This window comes from Somniosus microcephalus, chromosome 11 (genome assembly GCF_052327205.1).
Source record: "Somniosus microcephalus isolate GS21.2 chromosome 11, FLI_Smic_1.0, whole genome shotgun sequence".
Taxonomy (NCBI): Eukaryota; Metazoa; Chordata; class Chondrichthyes; order Squaliformes; family Somniosidae; genus Somniosus; species Somniosus microcephalus.
The window spans coordinates 163,285,377-163,307,054 of NC_140997.1; the positions used below are offsets into that span (position 1 = coordinate 163,285,377).

At 45.0% G+C, this 21,678-nt stretch overlaps 1 long non-coding RNA gene across 1 annotated transcript; it reads right to left on the reverse strand.

Moving 5' to 3' along the window:
• Positions 1–2,516: 2,516 nt before the first annotated feature.
• LOC147110969 (uncharacterized) lies at positions 2,517–20,243 on the reverse strand. Its single transcript, XR_015080022.1, has 3 exons — positions 20,147–20,243; positions 6,905–7,037; positions 2,517–4,182 (listed from the first exon to the last, which is right to left on the reverse strand). It is a non-coding gene; the product is annotated as an uncharacterized LOC147110969 (long non-coding RNA).
• Between the last annotated feature and the right edge of the window lie 1,435 nt (positions 20,244–21,678).

Below are 21,678 nucleotides of genomic sequence, written 5' to 3' on the forward strand. Positions count from 1 at the left end.
CCTGCAACTACCTCTGCTGAAGCCACAGGGGTTGCACCTTGTAGAAGCATGTGGAAAAGAAAAATTACACAAAAGTAAATGTACATGGTGTAGATGTACGAGTATGCACGTGGGTGTATCAAAAAATGTTAGTGTTAAATTTCATTTATTTTGATGACACATAAATGTTTTTCTATGCATCACTTTCGGGTCTTGTCCATTTTTGCCACAAACCTTGGAAGTGGCTTTGTCACTTTGTTACTAGTGAATGGTGAGACATTTTTTTACCTCGAACATTGGGGCTTTGCGTGAGGGGAATGGATTGGTCATTGTAGGGATACTTTATGGTGTTGCTGGGGGTGTGGGCGGAGGACAGTATGTGGCTGCATTGGAGCAAGTTAAGTAAATCTGGCCATGATGAGGCCAGCCCGGGCCTCCCGGGCAGCAATGTGCACTGCAACTGGTGCCATCTGCACTTCAGGTTCCTCTTCCTCCTCCTCATCTTCCACCTGCTCTTCCTCCTCCTCTGAAGAGGCTGTGTGCTCTGTGTCTTGCCCCTCCTGTAGCTCCAATCCTTGCTGCTGCCCTATGTTGTGCAGCACGCAGCATATGACAATAATTCTGGAGACCCTGGCAGGTGTGTACTAAGGAGCTGCTCCAGATCTGTCAAGGCATCTGAAGTGCATATTCAGCATACCTATTGCTTGCTCTATGCTCTGGTGGAGATGTGGCTCTCATTATAATGCTCCTCAGCCTCAGTACTTGGCCTCCTCAGTGGTGTCATGAGCCACGTCTTCAGTGGATAGCCCTTGTCTCCAAGCAGCCAACTGGTAAGTCTGTTTGGAGGTGCGAAGAGCTGAGAGTGAGTGGACTGGCAAAGGACGTAAGAGTCATGACAGCTGCCAGGGAATCTGGTGCACACATGCATAATCATCTTTTTATAGTTGCAGAAGAGGGAACCTTGCGGTTCACAAACAATCCTGGGTGATGTGGGGGTGCCTTCATGGCCACATGTGTACAGTCGATGACGCCCTACACTTGTGGGAGGTCAGCCAGAGCCGCAAAGCCAAGCGCACACTCAGTAACACTGGCTTCATCAGTGCCAAAGTTGATATAATTGGCTGACTTGTCAAAGAGGGCATCGATGACCTGTGTGATGCACCTGTAGGCAGCCGACTGCGAGATCCTGCAAATGTCTGCTGCAGATCCCTGGAAGGAGCCTGAGGCAAAGAAGTTGATTGCCATGGGTAAGGTGTATCCACCAGGTCCTCTGGGCAGCAGGTCTTGTTCCAGCCAGCTACAAATGTCTGTGATGCCCTGGCATGATAGCCTGAGCCTCCTGAAGCACTGCTGCTCAGTCATGTTGAGGAAGCTCATCCTCTGCCTGTATACCTGCCTGTTGGGGGTATCGCCATCGGCACGCTACAGCCCTGTGGTGCCCCCCTTTCCCCTGTGGAGCATCAAGTCGTTAAGGAGAAGGCTGCTGTTGTGGTTGCTGCTGCTGCTGGTTTGGCTGGTGTTGTTGGTGTGGGGCTCATCTTGGTCCGATTCTGAGGTCCAAGATGACACAGTATAAGTGGCACCCATGCTGATGTAATAGATGGCAGGTAAAGTGGAGATCAGAGAGCCAATCCCTCAATGTTGCGATAGTGAGTAACAATGTGGTGAGACTGGCTTCCGAGGTTTCAAAAATGACCTGCAAGCTGCAGACATCGAAATCTTTGGACAAAATGGAGTGAGCAAGAGCCTTTCCATGAGGCAAGTAATGAGGTGTAATGTTGCAATATTTGTGCTTTTCTCAGCTGTCAATGAATGAACTCACCAATGGTCACTGAGCTTCTGCCTCCCCTTCACAGGCGAGACACCCGACCTCCGTGAATCCCTTGATCCTGCAGTAAAACTCAAAAGCTGGCGTTAAAATCACTCTTAAAGATCTCTTAACAAGCACTTAATGATTTCAATGACATCGCCTGCCTCTGCTGATCGGGCCCGTGTTGCGCTTTCAAAGCCACCGGAGTTAAATGCGCGAGGTGGTGGGATGTTGGCGGGTTCCCAATACGCTCGCTTTTCCGGGATTTTTACTGCTGACCCGCCCCTAAATCTGGATGCTTGGCAATGGGAAAATTCCGGCCTATGATTCTGTGTATGACTATGGCAGGCTGTTGCTTGACTAGTCTATGTGACAGCTCTCCCAATTTTTGCACAAGTCCCCAGATGTTAGTGAGGAGGACTTTGCAGAGTTGACTGGGCTGGGTGTGCCGCTGTCATGTCCGAAGCCAGTGCCTCGATCGATGCTGGGTGGTCCGTCCGGTTTTATTCTTAATGTTTTTCGTAGCGGTTTGGTACAACGGAGTGGCTTGCTAGGCCATTTCAAATGGCAGTTAGAGTCAACCACATTGCTGTAGGTCTGGAGTCACATATAGGCCAGACCAGGTAAGGATGGCAGATTTCCTTCCCTAAAGGACATTAGTGAACAAAATGGGTTTTTACAACAATCGATAGTCTCATGGTCACCATTACGGATACTAGCTCTTTAATCCAGATTTATTTAGAGCAGTGGGTTGATTCTTTGATCATCTGCTTTATTTGTCACATTAAAAAAAGAAAATGATCCATTATATAATCAGTTATTATCTATAAAAAGTAACCAAACAATATGAACAAAGCCCCAGAGGCCAAGGACAGAAGTACATTGTGTGGCGTATTTCCCTTGATTTGCACTTAGTAACACTGGGGCCAAGAGACGCCACTGTATTCCGAGGATCTAGTGTTGCTATGGACAGTGGAGGGGGATTTTAATAGTTAAAGGTTGTTGAACTGGTTGCAAGGTAATAATTTTAACTCGCTAGCCCTGCAGGAATTAAAACATTGTAAAGCTATAACACTCGAACCCACTTCAGCCATCTCAAGAGGTGTTGACCTTAACATGGCCTCTGACAGCCATTCTCCAACCTGTACTGGGCAGGGAGGTGGGGGCTGGGGACACCACCTTAATAATTATAGGGCCTTGATCCTGGAAATTCACCCAGGTGCATGGGAGGGCACTTCCATCGACGTTAACGGCCAGAGCAGAAAATTGGCCGAGACGAGTAAAGCTACTGTAGATAAACCCTGAGTGCAACCATCAAATGAGGGCCTGGACTGTATCTGGCAACAGTCCAGCACTTGGCAGTAGTCCAGTACCTGAGTGCCCGTTCTGCTTATTTACCATTCCTTTAAAACTGAAGCCCTCATAAAATTACGTTTGTTAGAAATAAATCAGCTCATCATTAAAAGGTCGGTGTGTGACTATATTTAGAAGATGACTGCATCTGCAATTAGGGATGCTCAGGTGGATAAACAATTGGTTGAGAATGCAGCACAGAGTAGGCCGGATCCCCAGGAGCATTTATTATCCAAGCCGCTCAAAATAATTTCCTGATGTCGGCATAACATAATTCAGCCTTTGCCCGATTGCAAAAGCCGGACCCCAAATTAGTTGCCAGGGAACTCATCGCCAGGTCATGAGTAATAACCACTTACAAAATTGACCGGCAGAAAGTCACCACATAATTCGTCCAATTTTAGAGCAAAGCTGGAGATTGCTGCTGTGGATCCTTCTCTGACGTATGACAAAGTGCTGTTTATCACGGTATTCATCATGACAGGTTCTAGAATGCCATATTATTTTAGAATTCAGCATCATAATAATGCACATTCAACTCAGCTGAGAGGCTCCATTAAATTCTGTGACGTGAGATGAACAAAATCTTTCATCGCAGTTTTATTTTTGGCTTCATCAATCTGTTATGTGACCAATTGAGACTCGGTCGAGCTAGAATCGTTCCAAAAACTAATGGCACAGGTTTTCTTATGAGATTTATTAGATTTGATCGACCTTTTCAAAACTTAAGAGGGTTTATTTCAACTCCCAGGAGGCTTGAAATTGCTGGAGTCGGTTCTTTTCCGACCTTCTCGGAATGAGACCAGGCTTCATTATCGTGCGTCCGTTCGGTCCATGCTGCTGGTCTCATGGAAATCAGAGGGCCCACGGCCCACCGGTATGCAGGAATGTCTTGCGGGAGGGGAGGTCTAAACTTTCCTTGTGAGGCCTGGTGGAGGATTCCCACTGCTCCTAGACCTGCAAAGGTGGGCAAAAAACCTCACCTTTCAGGACCTCTTCACGTCCCGCTCCTCTTCAGACCTGCTTCAGCCTGGCTTCTCCTAAGATCCAAAGCAGTGACAGGATCGGACAAAGTCAACATGGATTTACAAAAGGTAAATTGTGCTTGACTAATCCACTGGAATTTTTTTGAGGATGTAACTGGTAAAATAGATAAGGGAGAACCAGTGGATGTGGTGTATTTGGACTTTCAGAAGGCTTTCGATAAGGTCCCGCATAAGAGATTAGCATGCAAAATTAAGGCACATGGGATTGGGGGCAAGGTATTGACTTGGATAGAGAACTGGTTGGCAGATAGAAAGCAAAGAGTTGGAATAAACGGGTCTTTTTCCGAGTGGCAGGCAGTGACTAGTGGGGTACCGCAGGGATCGGTCCTTGGACCCCAGCTGTTCACAATATAAATGAGCTAGATGAGGGAATTGGATGTAATATCTCCAAATTTGCAGATGACACAAAGCTGGGTGGGAGGGTATGCTGTGAGGGGGATGTCGTGAAACTCCAGTACGATTTGGACAGGTTGGGAGATTGGGCAGAAACATGGCAAATGCACTATAATGTGGATAAATACGAGGTTATCCACTTTGGTGGCAAAAACAGGAAAGCAGATTATTATTTGAATGGCAATAGATTGGGAGAAGGGGAAGTGCAAAGAGACCTGGGTGTTCTTGTGCACCAGTTGCTGAAGGTAAGCATGCAGGTTCCAGCAGGCGGTTAAGAAGGCAAATGGTATGTTGGCCTTCGTAGCAAGAGGGTTCGAGTACAGGAACAAGGATGTCTTGCTGCAGTTGTACAGGGTCTTGGTGAGACCGCACCTTGAGTATTGTGTGCAGCTTTGGTCGCCTTATCTGAGGAAGGATGTTCTTGCCATGGAAGGAGTGCAGTGAAGATTCACCAGGCTATACCTGGGATGGCAGGAATGACGTATGAGGAGAGATTGTGGCGATTGGGCTGATACTCACTGGAGTTTAGAAGGTTGAGAGGGGATCTCATTGAAACCTATAAAATTCTGTCAGGCCTGGACAGACTAGATGCAGGAAGGATGTTCCCGATGGCCGGGTAGTCCAGAACCAGGTGTCATACTCTAAGGATAAGGTGTAAGCCATTTAGGACTGAGATGAGGAGGAATTTCTTCACCCAGAGAGTGGTGAACCTGTGGAATTCTCTGCCAGAGGGCGGTGGAGGCCAGTTCATTAAATATATTCAAGAAGGAGTTGGATATATTTCTTAAGGCTAAAGGGATCAAGGGATATGGGGAGAAGGCAGGGACAGGATACTGAATTTGGATGATCAGCCATGATCTCATTGAAAGGCGGAGCAGGCTTGAGGGGCCGAATGGCCTACTCCTGCTCCTATCTTCTATGTTTCTATTCTCACTCCACTCTATGGGGGGAGGCAGCCAGTGCCAAGGAGGAAAACCCTGCAGAACTGCAGTGGTGCACATGTTCAGCAACACCAGGAATGGAAGGAGCCAACATAAAAGGGATCAGAAGCACTCTCAACACTTTCAGGTACATTTTTTAAAATGAGTCTTGAATCTGCCCACATCACTTTTGCTTGAATCAGAAGGGCAGAAGAAAGTGTGCGGGGTGTGAGGTGACCATTATCAGATTGTCCTCTTTCAGCGATCCTCCCGCCACTGCTTCAGGAAGTACTGCTTCCCCTCCGCCTGCGGTAGAAATGAATTTGGGCCCATGTTCGGGCCTGGACACAGCACTGTACTGGCAGCACGCACCTCAATGGGGAGGCCTGAGGCCGGCCTGAAATTGGGCCTCTACCCGTCCACAGGCAGCTGGCTCATTGCTGATGCCGAATGTCAGGCCGATTGCCTAACAGGCAGTGGCCCGAAGGTAAATCCCCCGAGAGGAGTCGGAGCGGGCAATGTGTGTGTGGCGGGGAAGGCAGGGGGCACTCCTGTTCCTCCTGGCTCCACAGGCAGTTTAAAAAAAAATTACAAAATGTTACCTTTCATTGGTGGCCGTAGGGATCACTGAAGAATTCTGAGCGGAGCAGGCCTGGCCCCTGTTCCACTCATCGTAAACATATTTTCTATAGGGTTCCATCTACAGGCTTTCGGTGCCTAATTAATATATGCTGCAGGCCTAATGCCTGTTTTAGGTGACCCCCTGGGATGCCAAAGAATAGCCCGACGAAGCTAGTAGTGCCCCAAAGGCACCCACAGATTGGGTGGAGGCTGACCCTCCGCTAAATTAGTCAGCTTTCCTCCCCTTTTACACCCGAAACACGGGTGCAACATACACCAATCTCTCCCCCCTGGTCTTAACGTGGGTAAGTGGTACTGTGGTGGGAATCTTTGGAAATTGGCTGATTTTGCAACCCCACCAACATTTAAATGATGGGTGGGCAGCCCGGGTCCCCGGTGAAGTGGGACGGGGAGAGGGAAATTTCTATTTCTGTTTTAAAGGGTAGGGAACCGGAAATAGGTTTCCCTACTCCCTTGTCCTTGTACTTAGCTGATTTTGGGCAGATTATTGGAGGTAAATCGAGGCCCATGTGTGGCATTCAGAACTGAATGAATATTGTAATAATAATGATACTCTTCCAGTGGGAGTATTATTGTGCTGGACAAGTGGCGATGCAATGGGAATGACTGAAATTTGGCCTATAATGTTGGGGATGTTAAAATTGTGTAAGGATTTAAAGAGCTCTAAAGACAGCTGGCGTTGCCACTTCACATTAAGTCCTGATTCTCTTCTTCCGCAGTTGCAGCTGTGCTGTCGGGACTGGTGCTAAAAACCAGCTTACCTTCTCTGCGGGGTTTTCTACTGCTGATGCTCGGAAGACAGACTTCTGTATTTGGCACTGCTGTGATTTCTGTTCCTGGTGTTTTCCAATTCCCTGGCTGGTCTGTGCTTCACACGCGCCACAGCAGTGGTAGCTGGGAAAGAAGTTTGTGTCACATCAAAAGTATTCCAAGGCTCGCCAGCAATCTCCACACTATAACAAAGCATTACTTTTGCAGGAGTACTCGCTCCAAGTGGCCTCATGGCCTGGCACGCCAAAGGGCAAAAGGGTCATGTCGCTCCACAAGAACAAGATCATGTCTTGCTTGCTGACAATTTCTACCTCACACACCACTTCTGCCACCTTCAGATCTGACACTACCTCCGCACCTTGCCATTTCCCCCCAAATACAATACAACCTAACTCAGTGATACCATTACTCCATCGCAGAGTTCCTCTATTCCATGCTATGCTCCATGACCACAGATAATCTCTTGGGATTGAGACCTTTGACAGCCAACAAAAAAGGATGACTGGTAAAGAGCGTGGAGGATAACTACTGCAGCCTCTATCTGAAGTCGAGCGAGATTGCTAGTTTGGAATCCAGCATCAAACCTACTTCACCCCAACACACATACTCCTCAAATTTTACTCAGCGCTGACAGATATGTGCCAGCAGAATAATAGCAATCTTTCTATCCCTCCAGATACCCAGGCCTATTTCACCTTTTGTCACAAAGCGCTTTACAGCCAATGAAGTACTTTTGAAGTGTAGTCACTGTTGTAATGTAGGAAACGCAGCAGCCAAAAATGCACACAGCAAGCTCCCACAAACAGCAATGAGATAATGATCAGAAAATCTGTTTTAATGATGCTGGTTGAGGGGCCAGAACCCTTGCGAGGAGGGGCACCGGAACCCATAAGCCTGCCCAGTTCTCACCTATAACAGTGAAAAGGTGTGTCGCTCTGTTGTGACACAACACGATAAATGTGGCTATGTTAAATTCAGCAGCTATTCCCTTGTGTTCGAGAGTACTCTCAATATTGCTGGATATCCTTATATTAATTAGGAGGTGTTTGGCTAGCCTGTTCATTTTTATACAATAGCCTCCAAATGATTTGTGCTATCTTAAGTGATCCTTTCAGGGGTCTGTTTGCTCAGTGAACTGGAACTGGTCTTTTAGAGATTAGTAAAGATCCCCACTGTCAAACGCAATGCATTGCTGTGGAGAAAAGGGGACCAGAAGCTATGGTGAGAATTTACTTACAGCAAAGGTATTGTTTGAAGGTAGAACTGCTATAAATTCATAACCATTGAAAAAATGTTTTTATACCATAACGTTTTGACATCCTGTCAATCTAAAGCATATTCAGTTTATGTTCATTATAATTTCTATATGTTTGCATTTGGTATATTTTGGCAAGAATGTAAGTTTACTGAAAAATCTACAGTAATTGATAGGAAATTACGTCCAAGAATTTGAGCATAAGCTTGAGCAATGTAAATTTAATTGGCACTCCTTTATGAAGATCTAGGAAAATATATGAAAATTCCTGTGATCCCAGGAGTGTTACTGTAATAGAGGAATAACATTCCACAAGAAGGCAATAGGCCTTCCGAGAGTAATGTTGTATTATGCATCTTGATCAAATGAGGCACCAAAAGCACAATTCAAGTACGGCAAAGATCTCATTACATTTTTACTATACCATTATGCTTCATTTAAATTTTTTTAAAGTACAGAATGAAATAAGGACATTCAGCCTTCTGTAGAGCAGATCAAGTTCTATTGTGGACTCTGCTCAGCTCATTTCATCTCCTGAGGGAAATAAATAACCAAAGAAGATAATCCTCCCTGAAATTGCTCCCTAATTCTTTAAAGTGATCTATCAATACTTCAGGATATCAAATCTAACATTACAATTTATTTTATTCTAACCAGTTGCACCCACAGCTACAATTTCCATTGTCCCAGGAGCACAGGAACCGTAAAAGTGAATTGAGTGATTAGTCATTTGTGTCTATATATTCTGTGAATTTAAATAGAAGGATTGTTGAGAATAGCCATTGTCTCTGACAGGCCACCTCTACGAATTCATTTGTTTTAAGCTTCTTATACAATAAAACATTATTGCTTAATTAGCCAGCTGTACCATGTGACTGTCACAAAACGTTGCCTTTCAACCTGTTCCACATTTACTGCTGGCCCATGCTAAGCCCTCATGTAAAAGAAAATCATGATGATACAATGTAAGGGTAGTGTAGTGGCTATGTTACTGGGCTGTAATCTAAAGGCCTAGGCTAATAAACCAGAGAATATGAGTTCAAATCCCAAAATGGCAATTTGTCATAAAATGTTGTCATAAAAACCCAACTGCTTCATTTAATGTCCTCTGAGAAAGGAAAACTGCTTCTATGTGACTCTAGTCCCACACCAATGTGGTTGACTCTTAACACCACTGCAATCAATAATGAGCCACGTGAACTACACTATCAGGGCAATTAGGAAAGGGTAAGAATTGCTGGCTTTGCCAGAAATGCCCACATCCCAAGAATGAATTTTAAAAAAAATTAGCTGCATGACGCATAGTCACTGCTGTGTGGCACAGTGTATTTGCACTTTCAATTTACAAAATCTGAAACCTACTTTTCTGCTTGCATGATGGCACATAATACAAGGAAACAGACCTCAGAAATTACAAGCCATTAGAAGGACACCTGGACATCTTTATATATAATTTGTATGGTGGGAGTAGAATCTGAGACTGAAGACCTCCCTAGAATGCAGAGATATTTGCGTCCATTTTTTATGTCTGGTTTCCCTCCTCACTAATTTCCACAGAGGCATACATGCAACACACAAACGGGTAATATCAGCTCTTTCAGAATCTGTGTGTAGGAGACAGTTTTTCTGCCATCGTAGACCTGGAAACCCGGTCTGACACTGGCACTACGAGCAGTCCAGAGCAAGGCAATACCTCACAGCATCTTACATCCTTCTCATCAATGTTTGCAAGCTCCAACACAGCTACAAACTTCATGGAGGATGCAGTTAGTGAAGCAGCTATGTTGAAAAGGTAACATCAGTCATTGTGCACAGTTGAAGTGGACAAAGTGGTAGCGACAAAGGAGAGGTAGGATTCTGGTCCCCGTCTACCTATTTTGCTGCCTTCAGTAACCTCTCTACTTTGGGAAAGGCAGCAGTTTTGAGGGAATAAGCCATGTTTCAGAAAGATACACCATAATATGAACAGAATACTGATATTAATACATGATATACTGGGTTTAAAGTCTAAAGCCTCGGAGACACAGGCTGTAAACAGAAGAACAGGCTTCTGAGATAAAGATCAGTTGATAACAAAGTTGTAAACAAGCTTTGAAATCGGAATTAGTTAAATATACTAAAACAATGAAAGATTGAAGCAAACCATTGGTGCTCCCGAAAAGTCTACAGTTTGCAACGAACACAACGAGAATGCCCAGTTTAAAGTATTAAGAACTAACACGTAAAACAGAAACACAAACATTAAAAAGCCATGTGCCTTTGAAAAGGCCATATCAAACATTCAAAGACCGAATGGATGAGCTACATAATTTGTTCATCCCAGTTTGGCACAAAAATAAAATAAAAAAGGTGACTCAACTGTGGCTAACAAGGGAAATTAGGGATAGCATAAGATCCAAGGAGAGGACATATAAATTGGCCAGAAAAAGCAATAATCCTGAGGATTGGGAGCAGTTTAGGATTCAACAAAGGAGGACAAAGGGATTCATTAAGAAAGGGAAAATAGAATATGAGAGTAAGCTTGCAGGGAACATAAAAACTGACTAAAAGCTTTTATAGATATGTGAAGAGAAAGAGATTGGTGAAGTCAAGCGTAGGTCCCTTGCAGTCAGAATCAGGGGAATTTATAATGGGGAACAAAGAAATGGCTGACCAACTAAATACATATTTTGGTTCTGTCTTCACAAAGGAGGACAAAATTACCTCCCAGAGATGCCGGGGAACATAGTGTCTGATGAAAGGGTGGAACTGAAAGAAATCAGTATTTGTAGGGAAATGGTGTTAGGAAAATTGATGGGACTGAAGGCCGATAAATCCTCAGGGCCTGATAATCTACATCCCAGGGTACTTAAGGAAGTGGCCCTAGAAATAGTAGATGCATTGCTGGTCATCTTCCAGAACATGATAGACTCTGGAAGAGTACCCATGGATTGGAGGGTAGCTAATGTTACCCCACTATTCAAAAAAGGTGGTAGAGAAAAAGCGGGGAATTATAGACCGGTAAGCCTGACATCGGTACTGGGGAAAATGCTAGAGTCCATTATAAAATATGTAATAGCAGAGCACTTGGAAAGCAGTGACTGGATCGGACAAAGTCAACATGGATTTACAAAAGGTAAATCATGCTTGACTAATCTACTGGAATTTTTTGAGGATGGAACTGGTAAAATAGATAAGGAAGAACCAGTGGATGTGGTGTATTTGGACTTTCAGAAGGCTTTTGATAAGGTCCCGCATAAGAGATTAGCATGCAAAATTAAGGCACATGGGATTGGGGGTAAGGTATTGACTTGGATAGAGAACTGGTTGGTGGACAGAAAGCAAGGAGTTGGAATAAACGGGTCATTTTCCGAGTGGCAGGCAGTGACTAGTGGGTTACCGCAAGGATCGGTCCTAGGACCCCAGCTGTTCACAACATATATTAATGATCTGGACGAGGGAATTGGATGTAATATCTCCAAATTTGCAGATGACACAAAGCTGGGTGGGAGGGTATGCTGTGAGGAGGATGTCGTGAAACTCCAGTATGATTTGGACAGGTTGGGTGACTGGGCAGAAACATGGCAAATGCACTATAATGTGGATAAATGTGAGGTTATCCACTTTGGTGGCAAAAACAGGAAGGCAGATTATTATTTGAATAGCAATAGATTGGGAGAAGGGGAAGTGCAAAGAGACCTGGGTGTTCTTGTGCACCAGTCGCTGAAGGTAAGCATGCAGGTGCAGCAGGTGGTTAAGAAGGCAAATGGTATGTTGGCCTTCGTAGCGAGAGGGTTTGAGTACAGGAACAAGGATGTCTTGCTACAGTTGTACAGGGCCTTGGTGAGACCGCACCTTGAGTATTGTGTGCAGTTTTGGTCGCCTTAACTGAGGAAGGACGTTCTTGCCATGGAAGGAGTGCAGCGAAGATTCACCAGGCTGATACCTGGGATGGCAGGAATGACGTATGAGGAGAGATTGTGTCGATTGGGCTTATACTCACTGGAGTTTAGAAGATTGAGAGGGGATCTCATCGAAACCTATAAAATTCTGTCAGGCCTGGACAGACTAGACGCAGGAAGAATGTTTCTGATGGCCGGGTAGTCCAGAACCAGGGGTCATAGTCTAAGGATAAGGGGTAAGCCATTTAGGACTGAAATGAGGAGGAATTTCTTCACCCAGAGAGTGGTGAACCTGTGGAATTCTCTGCCACAGAGGGCAGTGGAGGCCAGTTCATTAAATATATTCAAGAAAGAGTTGGATATATTTCTTAAGGCTAAAGGGATCAAGGGATATGGGGAGAAGGCAGGGACAGGGTACTGAATTTGGATGATCAGCCATGATCTCATTGAATGGCGGAGCAAGCTTGAAGGGCCGAATGGCCTACTCCTGCTCCTATCTTCTATCTTTCTAAGTAATAGAATCACCTGCTGGTCAAATAGTTTTATGTTAAACTTGGATGACAAGAAACACGATTAAATATACAACCAATTGAGATAGCTAGAAATGCATGAAACATTCAGTTGGTGTCTTTAATTTATAAACATAGTAAATATGATACCAGCAAGGACACTTTGAAGATATAACTTCAATAGAGACACCAAGCAATTACATTGTGTTTGTATTGAACTTGGAGCAGCACAGAGTCACAATGTCTGCTAAAAACCAGTAAAGCCAATATTAAGAATTGAATGAAGAATCTTTGATAAGAATGACATCAAAAAAACCATAGCTGTCGATGTTTTTATGATGGTTTTTGGAACAACTAAAGGTAGAGAAATAATTATGCATGCAATAGTTGAATTGACAGTAAAATAGAAAGCATTCGAAAGAGCTATCAATAAAGACAATTAGCTAACATCAGCAGAGAAATTCAAAGAAGAAACCACTGCCAAAAGAGTATAAAACATAGACCTTTTCAACGGAAGTGCAGAACTCGCTGAATGGGCAAAGCGTTTCTCAACTCTTGAGAGGCATCTCTAAGTCTTTAACTATGAGTCTCGGGAAGTCAAAGTGATTTTGGTGGATGTTCTGGATTTAGAAATAAGTAAGAAATGTAGAAATGTAACGAAGTAAAGATTTGAGAATAAGGATCTCTGAGAAATAAGAAATGGAAGCTAATAGTATTTTGAATTGTTAATGTTGCGACTGATTCAACAGATGTTAACTGAATGTCGGCTCTTAAATAAAACTATATTTTTAGAATTGTCTCAAAGAGTAATTTTGTATAAACTCGCAAACCCAAATTCTGTACACTCTTTTGTAAGGAGTTGCAGAATTCTGGGGGGTATTCCGGACCCTCATAATATCCGGAAGGTTACAGTCTAGTTCAACTTATTAGAAGTACTATCTGGAGGATGGTAACATCTTCAGTCATTCCGTTCCTTTAGGGAGAGATAGCCTGAACCTTTAGACCCATTTAAGCGTCTTATGGAATTCGGCTATCTCTAACTTAAGTTGAAGGTGAATGTCTGGTGAATACGCCTGATCTGGGATAGCCCAAAAGGGCTAGGACTGTAATTATCCCTTCACAGTGAGGTGACATTGGGCAGCCATACCATGCTGCTGTTTGCTATTCGGTGAACAAGGAGATGAAACTGCTGCCTATGCTGACCATATGTATCATTCGCCTTTTTGATACAAGTGTGGGCGACACCTTGGCTGATACCTGAGCTAGCCTGGAAGAAAGTGAGGGCAGCAGGTGGCCTTGACCATTGCTGGCATTGCCATCCCTATGGCTGCAGATGTGCTTGCAGCAGATGGCACAGCTCTGCAACTGGCTCGTTCCCCTAGATCAGTGTCAGTGTTGGTTGGGTGTGTCAGGGTCTGTAGGCATGGTTCGTGGCATAATGGCAGTTGTGAGTAGACCAATTCTGATTCCTGCTAATTTCCCTGGCATTCCTTCTTTCACTTTGTCCTAATTCAATCATGAAATACTGTATCTTGGGGGCACTGAAAAAACAATCACTAACATTAACTTTGACTTGACTTCCTGACTGTCACGGAACTGCATCACTTGCTGTTGGACAGCTAATTGCTCCTGTGTAAGTTTATATTATAAGAGCTCCTTGTTCATGTACCATCTACTTGTTCAGCTCTTCCTGTTCTGGGGAAGAGTGCAATTGAATGCTTCAGTTGTGGTCTGCTTTCCCATGAATCAGCAAACAATATTCAGAGACAACATTAGCAACTGCTAGAACAAAACAAAAGTGCTCCTATAAAAAAAATTGTAAATTCAAAATTGTTTCATAAAATGCCAAAATGCAACAAAAAAGTTTTCAAGTATATTGCAATTAATATATTGTATTAAAGTTGCAATTTTAAAAAATGACTGGTAAACCTTGTGCCTAAGTTGTGGTATGTTTAATCTAAATGAATTAGGATATTTAAATAAACCTCTCATACAATTTAAATGTGCAATCACTTAATTTAAATACTGGGCCAGAATTTGCTGGCAAAATAACGGCGAGTTTAATGTGCACAACTTTATTAGTGCATAAATAACCCAACAATTTGTGGTGAGGAAGAGATACGCCGTGAATTGTGAATTGCCACAAATTTATGGATGATTTGCACTGCCCCGCAGTTAGCCTTGCACAAACTGTAGATCACCATCAACAACCCCATGAATGTTAAGGGATTGCTGGATTTGCACCATAAATATGAATTAAACTCACTGCAGAAAGTTAGGGCTGCTATTTCATTGTTAATGGGGCAATTACTGGTCATGGCATGCCACTCAACCTTGAAGGCCCAGAAAGGGAACAACTGAAACTGTGGAGTCTCATTCCCGCAGGTAGTAAATTGTTCTTAGAGGTTTTTTAAATTTTAAATTTACATTTTTTTTCTAGCTTTGCCTCTCTGTCTCTTTTTTTCTCTCTCTATCCAAACTTTCTTTCCCTCTCTTTGGCCGGAATTTTGCCAGTGCTCAGGGGGCGGGTTTGGAGGCGGGTCCACTAAAATAGCAAAGATTGACAGCGGGTAGGAAACCCGCTATCAACCTGCCTCATCACGAGTCTCCCAGTGTCAGCGGAGAACTGACCCGACACCAAGCGGCGGGGGAGGCAATTGAGCTTGTTAAATGGCTTGTTAAAAGCCAATTTAATACTATTTTGAGGCTTCCTTCCCATTTTACGTTCTCCCCCATGGGTTACCCACTGCTCGGAGAACACGCCAGCTCAACCTGGCGTGATTTGAGTCTGCTCTGATGTTTATGATAAGCTGACAGCTGCAGAAGTGGTGTAAAGGATGCCATTTTGCAGATGGTCAGTTTCAGAGTACAGAAACTGTTGGATACTACATTTGTAATACATATAGAGATTTCTTTAGCTTGCAAGTGTTTAGAGGCAACTGCATATACAGTACCACCTCATTGGAACAACTTCTCTCACCATTGACAGATCGCTTCTATCATCTCACCTGCAGCTGCCATCTATTGCAGCAACATCGGTGCCCTTGAAAAAATCAGACCTTGGTCCTCTGAATCCTTCCATGATCAGCCCCAACATCACCAACAACAAAACCAACCTTCTCCGCCATCACCTGATGCTACACTGGACACAGGGCATCATCCCCTGACAACATTGATGCCCGGGAGGCCAGTGATGGCATCACCATGGCCAGATTTACTTCACTTGACACTGTAAACCCTGGCTGCCACATGATGTGCCAGGTTGACACCATTCCACACCAGCACCGTGAAGTATCCCTTTAATGTCCAAGCCATTCCATGCACACTTATCATTAAAGCGGGGGGGGGGAATTTATGCCTGAACAGTCACTGGAACTCAGTAAGACACTTCTCAAGGTGCACACACATCTGTCCATTAAGGGGCAGTGTTGGAAAAATAGATATCACTGTATGACAACACATTACCAGAAATTTCACATGGACATTGGCTAAACCTCTCAAGTGCCTACCCTTGTGTGTTGTTAGTTGGTATGCTTGCAGTAGGATGAGGGTAAGTGTGAGGGGTGGCTAGTGAGATGGGGAAGTGATAAAGTAGATAGAGAGGGTTGGGTGGAGGTGCAAGGTAAGTTGATGTGAGTAAGGATGTGCAGAAGAAGGGTCATAGAGTCAGAGTTTTTACAGCACAGAAAGAGGCCCTTCGGCCCATCGTGTCTGCGCCGCCCATCCATCCCTGTCCAGTCTAATCCCATTTTCCAGCATTTGGTCCATAGCCTTGTATGCAATGGCATTTCAAGTGCTCATCCAAATGCTTCTTGAATGTTGTGAGGGTTCCTGCCTCTACCACCCTTTCAGGCATTGAGTTCCACATTCCAACCACCCTCTGGGTGAAAAAGTTCCTCCTCAAATCCCCTCTAAATCTCCTGCCCCTTACCCTGAATCTATGCCCCCTTGTTATTGACCCCCCCACTAAGGGGAAAAGTTCCTCTTTATCTACCCTATCTATGCCCCTCATCATTTTGTACACCTCAATCAGGTCCCCCCTCAGCCTTCTCTGCTCCAAGGAAAACAACCCCAGCCTGTCCAGCCTCTCTTCATAGCTGAGGCGCTCCATCCCAGGTAACATCCTGGTGAATCTTCTCTGCACCCTCTCCAAAGCAATCACATCCTTCCTATAGTGAGGCGACCAGAACTGCACACAGTACTCCAGCTGTGGCCTCACCAGCGTTTTGTACAGCTCCATCATAACCTCCCTGCTCTTATATTCTATGCCTCGGCTAATGAAGGCAAGTATCCCATATGCCTTTTTAACCACCTTATCTACCTGCTCCGCTGCCTTCAGGGATCTATGTACATGTACACCAAGGTCCCTCTGTACTTCCTAGGGTCCTACCACTCATTGTGTATTCCCTTGCCTTATTTGTCCGTCCAAAATGCATCACCTCGCACTTTTCAGGGTTAAATTCCATTTGCCACTTTTCCGCCCATCTGACCAACCCGTTTATATCGTCCTGTAGCCGGAGGCTTTCCTCCTCGCAATTTACCACCCCACCAATTTTCGTGTCATCTGCGAACTTACTGATCATACCTTTTACATTCTCATCCAAATCATTTATGTAGATCACGAACAACAAGGGACCCAGCACCGATCCCTGAGGTACCCCACTGGACACAGGCTTCCAGTCACAAAAGCAACCTTCAACCATCACCCTCTGCCTCCTGCCACTCAGCCAGTTTAGGATCCAACGCGCCAAGGCACCCTGGATCCCATGGGCTCTTACCTTCTTAACCAGTCTCCTATGCGGGACTTTGTCAAAAGCTTTACTGAAGTCCATGTAAACCACATCCACAGCATTTCCCTCATCCACCCCACTAGTCACCCCCTCGAAAAATTCGATCAGATTTGTCAGACATGATTTACCCTTGACAAAGCCATGCTGACTATCCCCGATTAATCCTTGCCTCTCCAAGTGGAGATTAATTTTGTCCCTCAGAATTTTTTCCAATAATTTCCCCACCACAGATGTTAGACTCACTGGCCTGTAATTCCCTGGTTTATCCCTGCTACCCTTCTTGAATAATGGTACTACGTTAGCTGTTCTCCAGTCCTCTGGTACATCCCCTGTGGCCAGAGAGGTTCTGAAAATTAGTGTCAGAGCCCCTGCAATCTCCTCCTTTGCCTCCCACAGCAGCCTGGGATACATCTCGTCCGGGCCTGGGGATTTATCCACTTTTTGGCCTGCTAAAACCGCTAGCACCTCCTCCCTCTCGATGCTAATATGTTCAAGTATGTCACAGTCCCCTTGCCCGATTTCTATGTCTGCATCGTCTTTCTCCATGGGTATGGAAGGCAGAGTGATGGGGATGTGTTGAGTGGCACAGCAGGGTGAGTTTGAGTGTGGCTTTGCAGTAACGTTTTGTGATCCACTGAGATCATTGAAAGGTTGGCGCCACTGCAGCCAGGGACCCCTGATGACATCTCTGCTTTTGCCCTCCTGTGCAATGTGCAACCAGGCTGCGTTGGTGTCCTGGGGAGGTCTCTTCCACCCTTGGAAGGGAAGAGAACCTACCTGCGTGCTGCGACTCCCTCCATAAGCATATGGAGGGAGTATTTGGAGAGCCTGGGTGCAAGCGTTCACCTCAATGCTATAAAACACTGACAGAACAACTGTCAAACTCAATGTGGCCGTGGTCCCTTTAAGGAAACCGGCTGATGACGCGTCATCAAATGACGTCATCAGACCCGCTTCCTGTTAATTGGCCGGGAAGCCCACAGGGCGGGCTTAACAAGGCCAATCAAGGGAAAATCCCTTTGACAGAGCGGCTGCAGCCAGGATTGTGACTGGAACCCAGAAGCCAGCTCTCCCGCCACCATCCTGACACTGCTGATAAAATCACAACCTTTATTTCCCTTTCTGTATCTAATTTGACTCTAATTCATCCTATTTCCTTCTCCATTATTCACTGTTTCTTTTTCTATCCTTAAATTTCATTGGTAAAGGAGAATAGACTATTAGTCCTGTTCATCAAGGTCCCAGATGCCCCATTGACCTCACACGACATTTAAATTCGCACTTCCAGCAATTTGCGGTGCAAAATTAATTGGAGCTGAAGGGTGAGGAAAAAATGCAAATGACAGCGCTCACCGCAAGATGCCCCACAACAGTAAATTCTGGGCCATTATAATGCACTTTAGGCTGATCGAAAAATGGTACATGATACAAAGGTTACAGAGATCTATCAATGGAGATCTCTGCCCAGTCTTCCAGCCTCCATTCACCCTTCTGCTCCAGTGGTACTGGCCATGCCAATGGAGAAATCAGATTCTTCGTTGTTGGTCCATTATAACTTCAGGCCCATTTTGGCCTTCTCAACCACAGTGGAAGATAACTAAGCGAAGTGTGGCTGTTTCAATGTCATATAAATGGTGGAAGGATGAAAATGTCAGCCAAAGATTGGATTCCAGGATCCTGTCTCTCGGGAATTACTGGCTCATTTCAGGTGAAATAGATCCCAGCTTAGCTATGGTTTGCTCTCCTATTCCAGAAGAAAAATGGGTATCTATAGCCCTTTAACATTCAGCAGCAACAGCAGAATTTAATGCTTGCAAATATCTTCGGCGTCCTCAAGAGTACAATAATAATTCTGTACATGTTCTGACATTTAATACTCTTTCAACTGCTGGGCACAGGAATCAGAATGACTAATGAAAGTGAGGGATAACAAATCACTATCTATTTTAGAATGGTACAATATCTCTCAAAAGCATGGCTAGTTGATAGTGCTGTCTGGGTCAGAAGGTTGTGGATGAAAACCTCTCACCTTCGAGCACAAAGTCCATTTCAGTGCAGTTTTAAGGGAATTTTTCATTATCAGAAATGTCGTCCCTAGAGTGACGTATTACAGCAGAGAAACAGGCCATTTGGCCCAATAGATCCATGCCGGTGTTTATGCTCCACTCGAGCCTCCTCCCACCCCTCTTCCTTTAACCCAATCAGTTAATCCAAGGTCCAACCTGCCTGTTTAGGTGGATATTAAAGATCCTATGGAACTATTTAAAGAGAAGCACAGAGTTCATCCAGCATTCTGGCCAACATTCATCCCTCAACAAAATATTGCTGCTTGTGTTGCATGCACAGAGTGGTTGCCATGTTTGCTAACAGGGCAACAGTAATTCCTGTGTGAAGCAAAGGCCCCGGTCTTGACGGGTGGACTGTGTAGGGGGCGCGGGGGTTGGGGGCAGAGTTTCCATCAGGAAACCCGGAAGTTCGTGTTTCCCTGCATGACGTGGAGTTTTGATTCCACAGCGTGTGTATTTATTCTTGCCAGGATCCCCACCTGGAAGTTAGCCCGATTGACAGGCTTGGCTTCCAGTTAGGCAGGGAGCACTCCCGAGCAGGCCGCAGCCCCAGCTAGGGAGCCTGCAGCTGCTACTGGGAGCATGAGATGTGGGGTTGTGGGGGTCTGATCCCCGACCACAGGAGGTCATTGTATGGGGCAGGGGGGTGTTCTGATGGGGGGGAGGTTGGGGGGCTGGGGGTAGCACTCCTGCTCCTCCTGGCCCACAAGCAGTGCTGTAAAGACACTTACCTTCTCCCCGAAGCTGTCCTCATCAACTGCTGCGTTTTCCGATGCCTGGAAAACCTGGCTGGCCAGGGTTAAACCTGCAAAACAGGTTAAATCTGAGGCTGCCAGCCTCATTATAATATTTAAATAGCCAACCTGCCGCTTGGGAGTGGGTTGGCTGCCAGCCCCTTGTCCCGCCTCCGTTAAACCCGGAAGTGGGCGGGTTGGAGGCGGGTTTGAGATTTTTAAAGTTTTAGCATCTCACCCGATCCCAACCCACTCATTTTTGGAGGTTAAAATTCACCCCAAAGTGTTTCTTGTTTCCAAAAGATGAAATTTGTATCAAGACATTTTGTTAATGTTTTATTTAGATCTATTTTAAAAACGAAGCCTTTACAAACATCTTGCAACTGAACAGTTAAACTCTCGAGGGAGATGTCACAAGCATCTCCATGTGCCATTGGATGACTTTGCAGAATAACAGTTAGAAGCACTGATGGGATCCAAGAAGTGTGCTATATATATTGGCAAGGAAAACTTCTGACAATGTACTCCTCTGGGAAGGAAGTGTAAAGGTTGTGTGTATTCCGTGTACAGAATGTTTAAACTTGTGCCTTAAGGTGTATGGCCAAATTCGCTATATTCTGCGATCACTAATATATTTTTAGGCCCAATACTGAAGCAAACAGAGTATTTCAGTTTAGGCCACAAGGCAACTTTAACCTTACAATTAATAATACTAGAAGTCACCATGCAAGAACAACAACAACTTGTATTTATATAGCGCCTTTAACATAGTAAAACGTCCCAAGGCGCTGCACAGAAGTGTTAAAGGACAAAATATTGACACCGAGCCACATAAGAAATTAGGGCAGGTGACCAAAAGCTTGGTCAAAGAGGTAGGTTTTAAGGAGCGTTTTAAAGGAGGAAAGAGAGGTAGCGAGGCGGAGAGGTTTAGGTAGGGAATTCCAGAGCTTAGGGCCTAGGCAACAGAAGGCACGGCCACCAAAGGTTGAGCGATTATAATCAGGGATGCTCAAGAGGGCAGAATTTGAGGAGCGCAGATATCTCAGGAGGTTGTGGGTCTGAAGGAGATTACAGAGATAGGGAGGGGGCGAGGCCATGGAGGGATTTGAAAACAAGGATGAGAATTTTGAAATCAAATCATTGCTTAACCGGGAGCCAATGTAGGTCAGTGAGCACAGGGGTGATGGGTGAATGGGACTTGGTGCGAGTTAGGACACGGGCAGCCGAGTTTTGGATGACCTCAAGTCTCAAGTTTACGTAGGGTAGAATGTGGGGGACCAGCCAGGAGTGCATTGGAATAGTCAAATCTAGAGGTGACAAAGGCATGGATGAGGGTTTCAGCAGCAGATGAGCTGAGGCAGGGTCGAAGACAGGCGATGTTACGGAGGTGGAAAGTCGGTCTTAGTTATGCCATGGATATGTGGTCGGAAGCTAATTTCAGGGTCAAATATGACACCAAGGTTGCGAACAGTCTGGTTCAGCCTCAGACAGATGTTAGGGAGAGGGATGGAGTCAGTGGCTAGGGAACG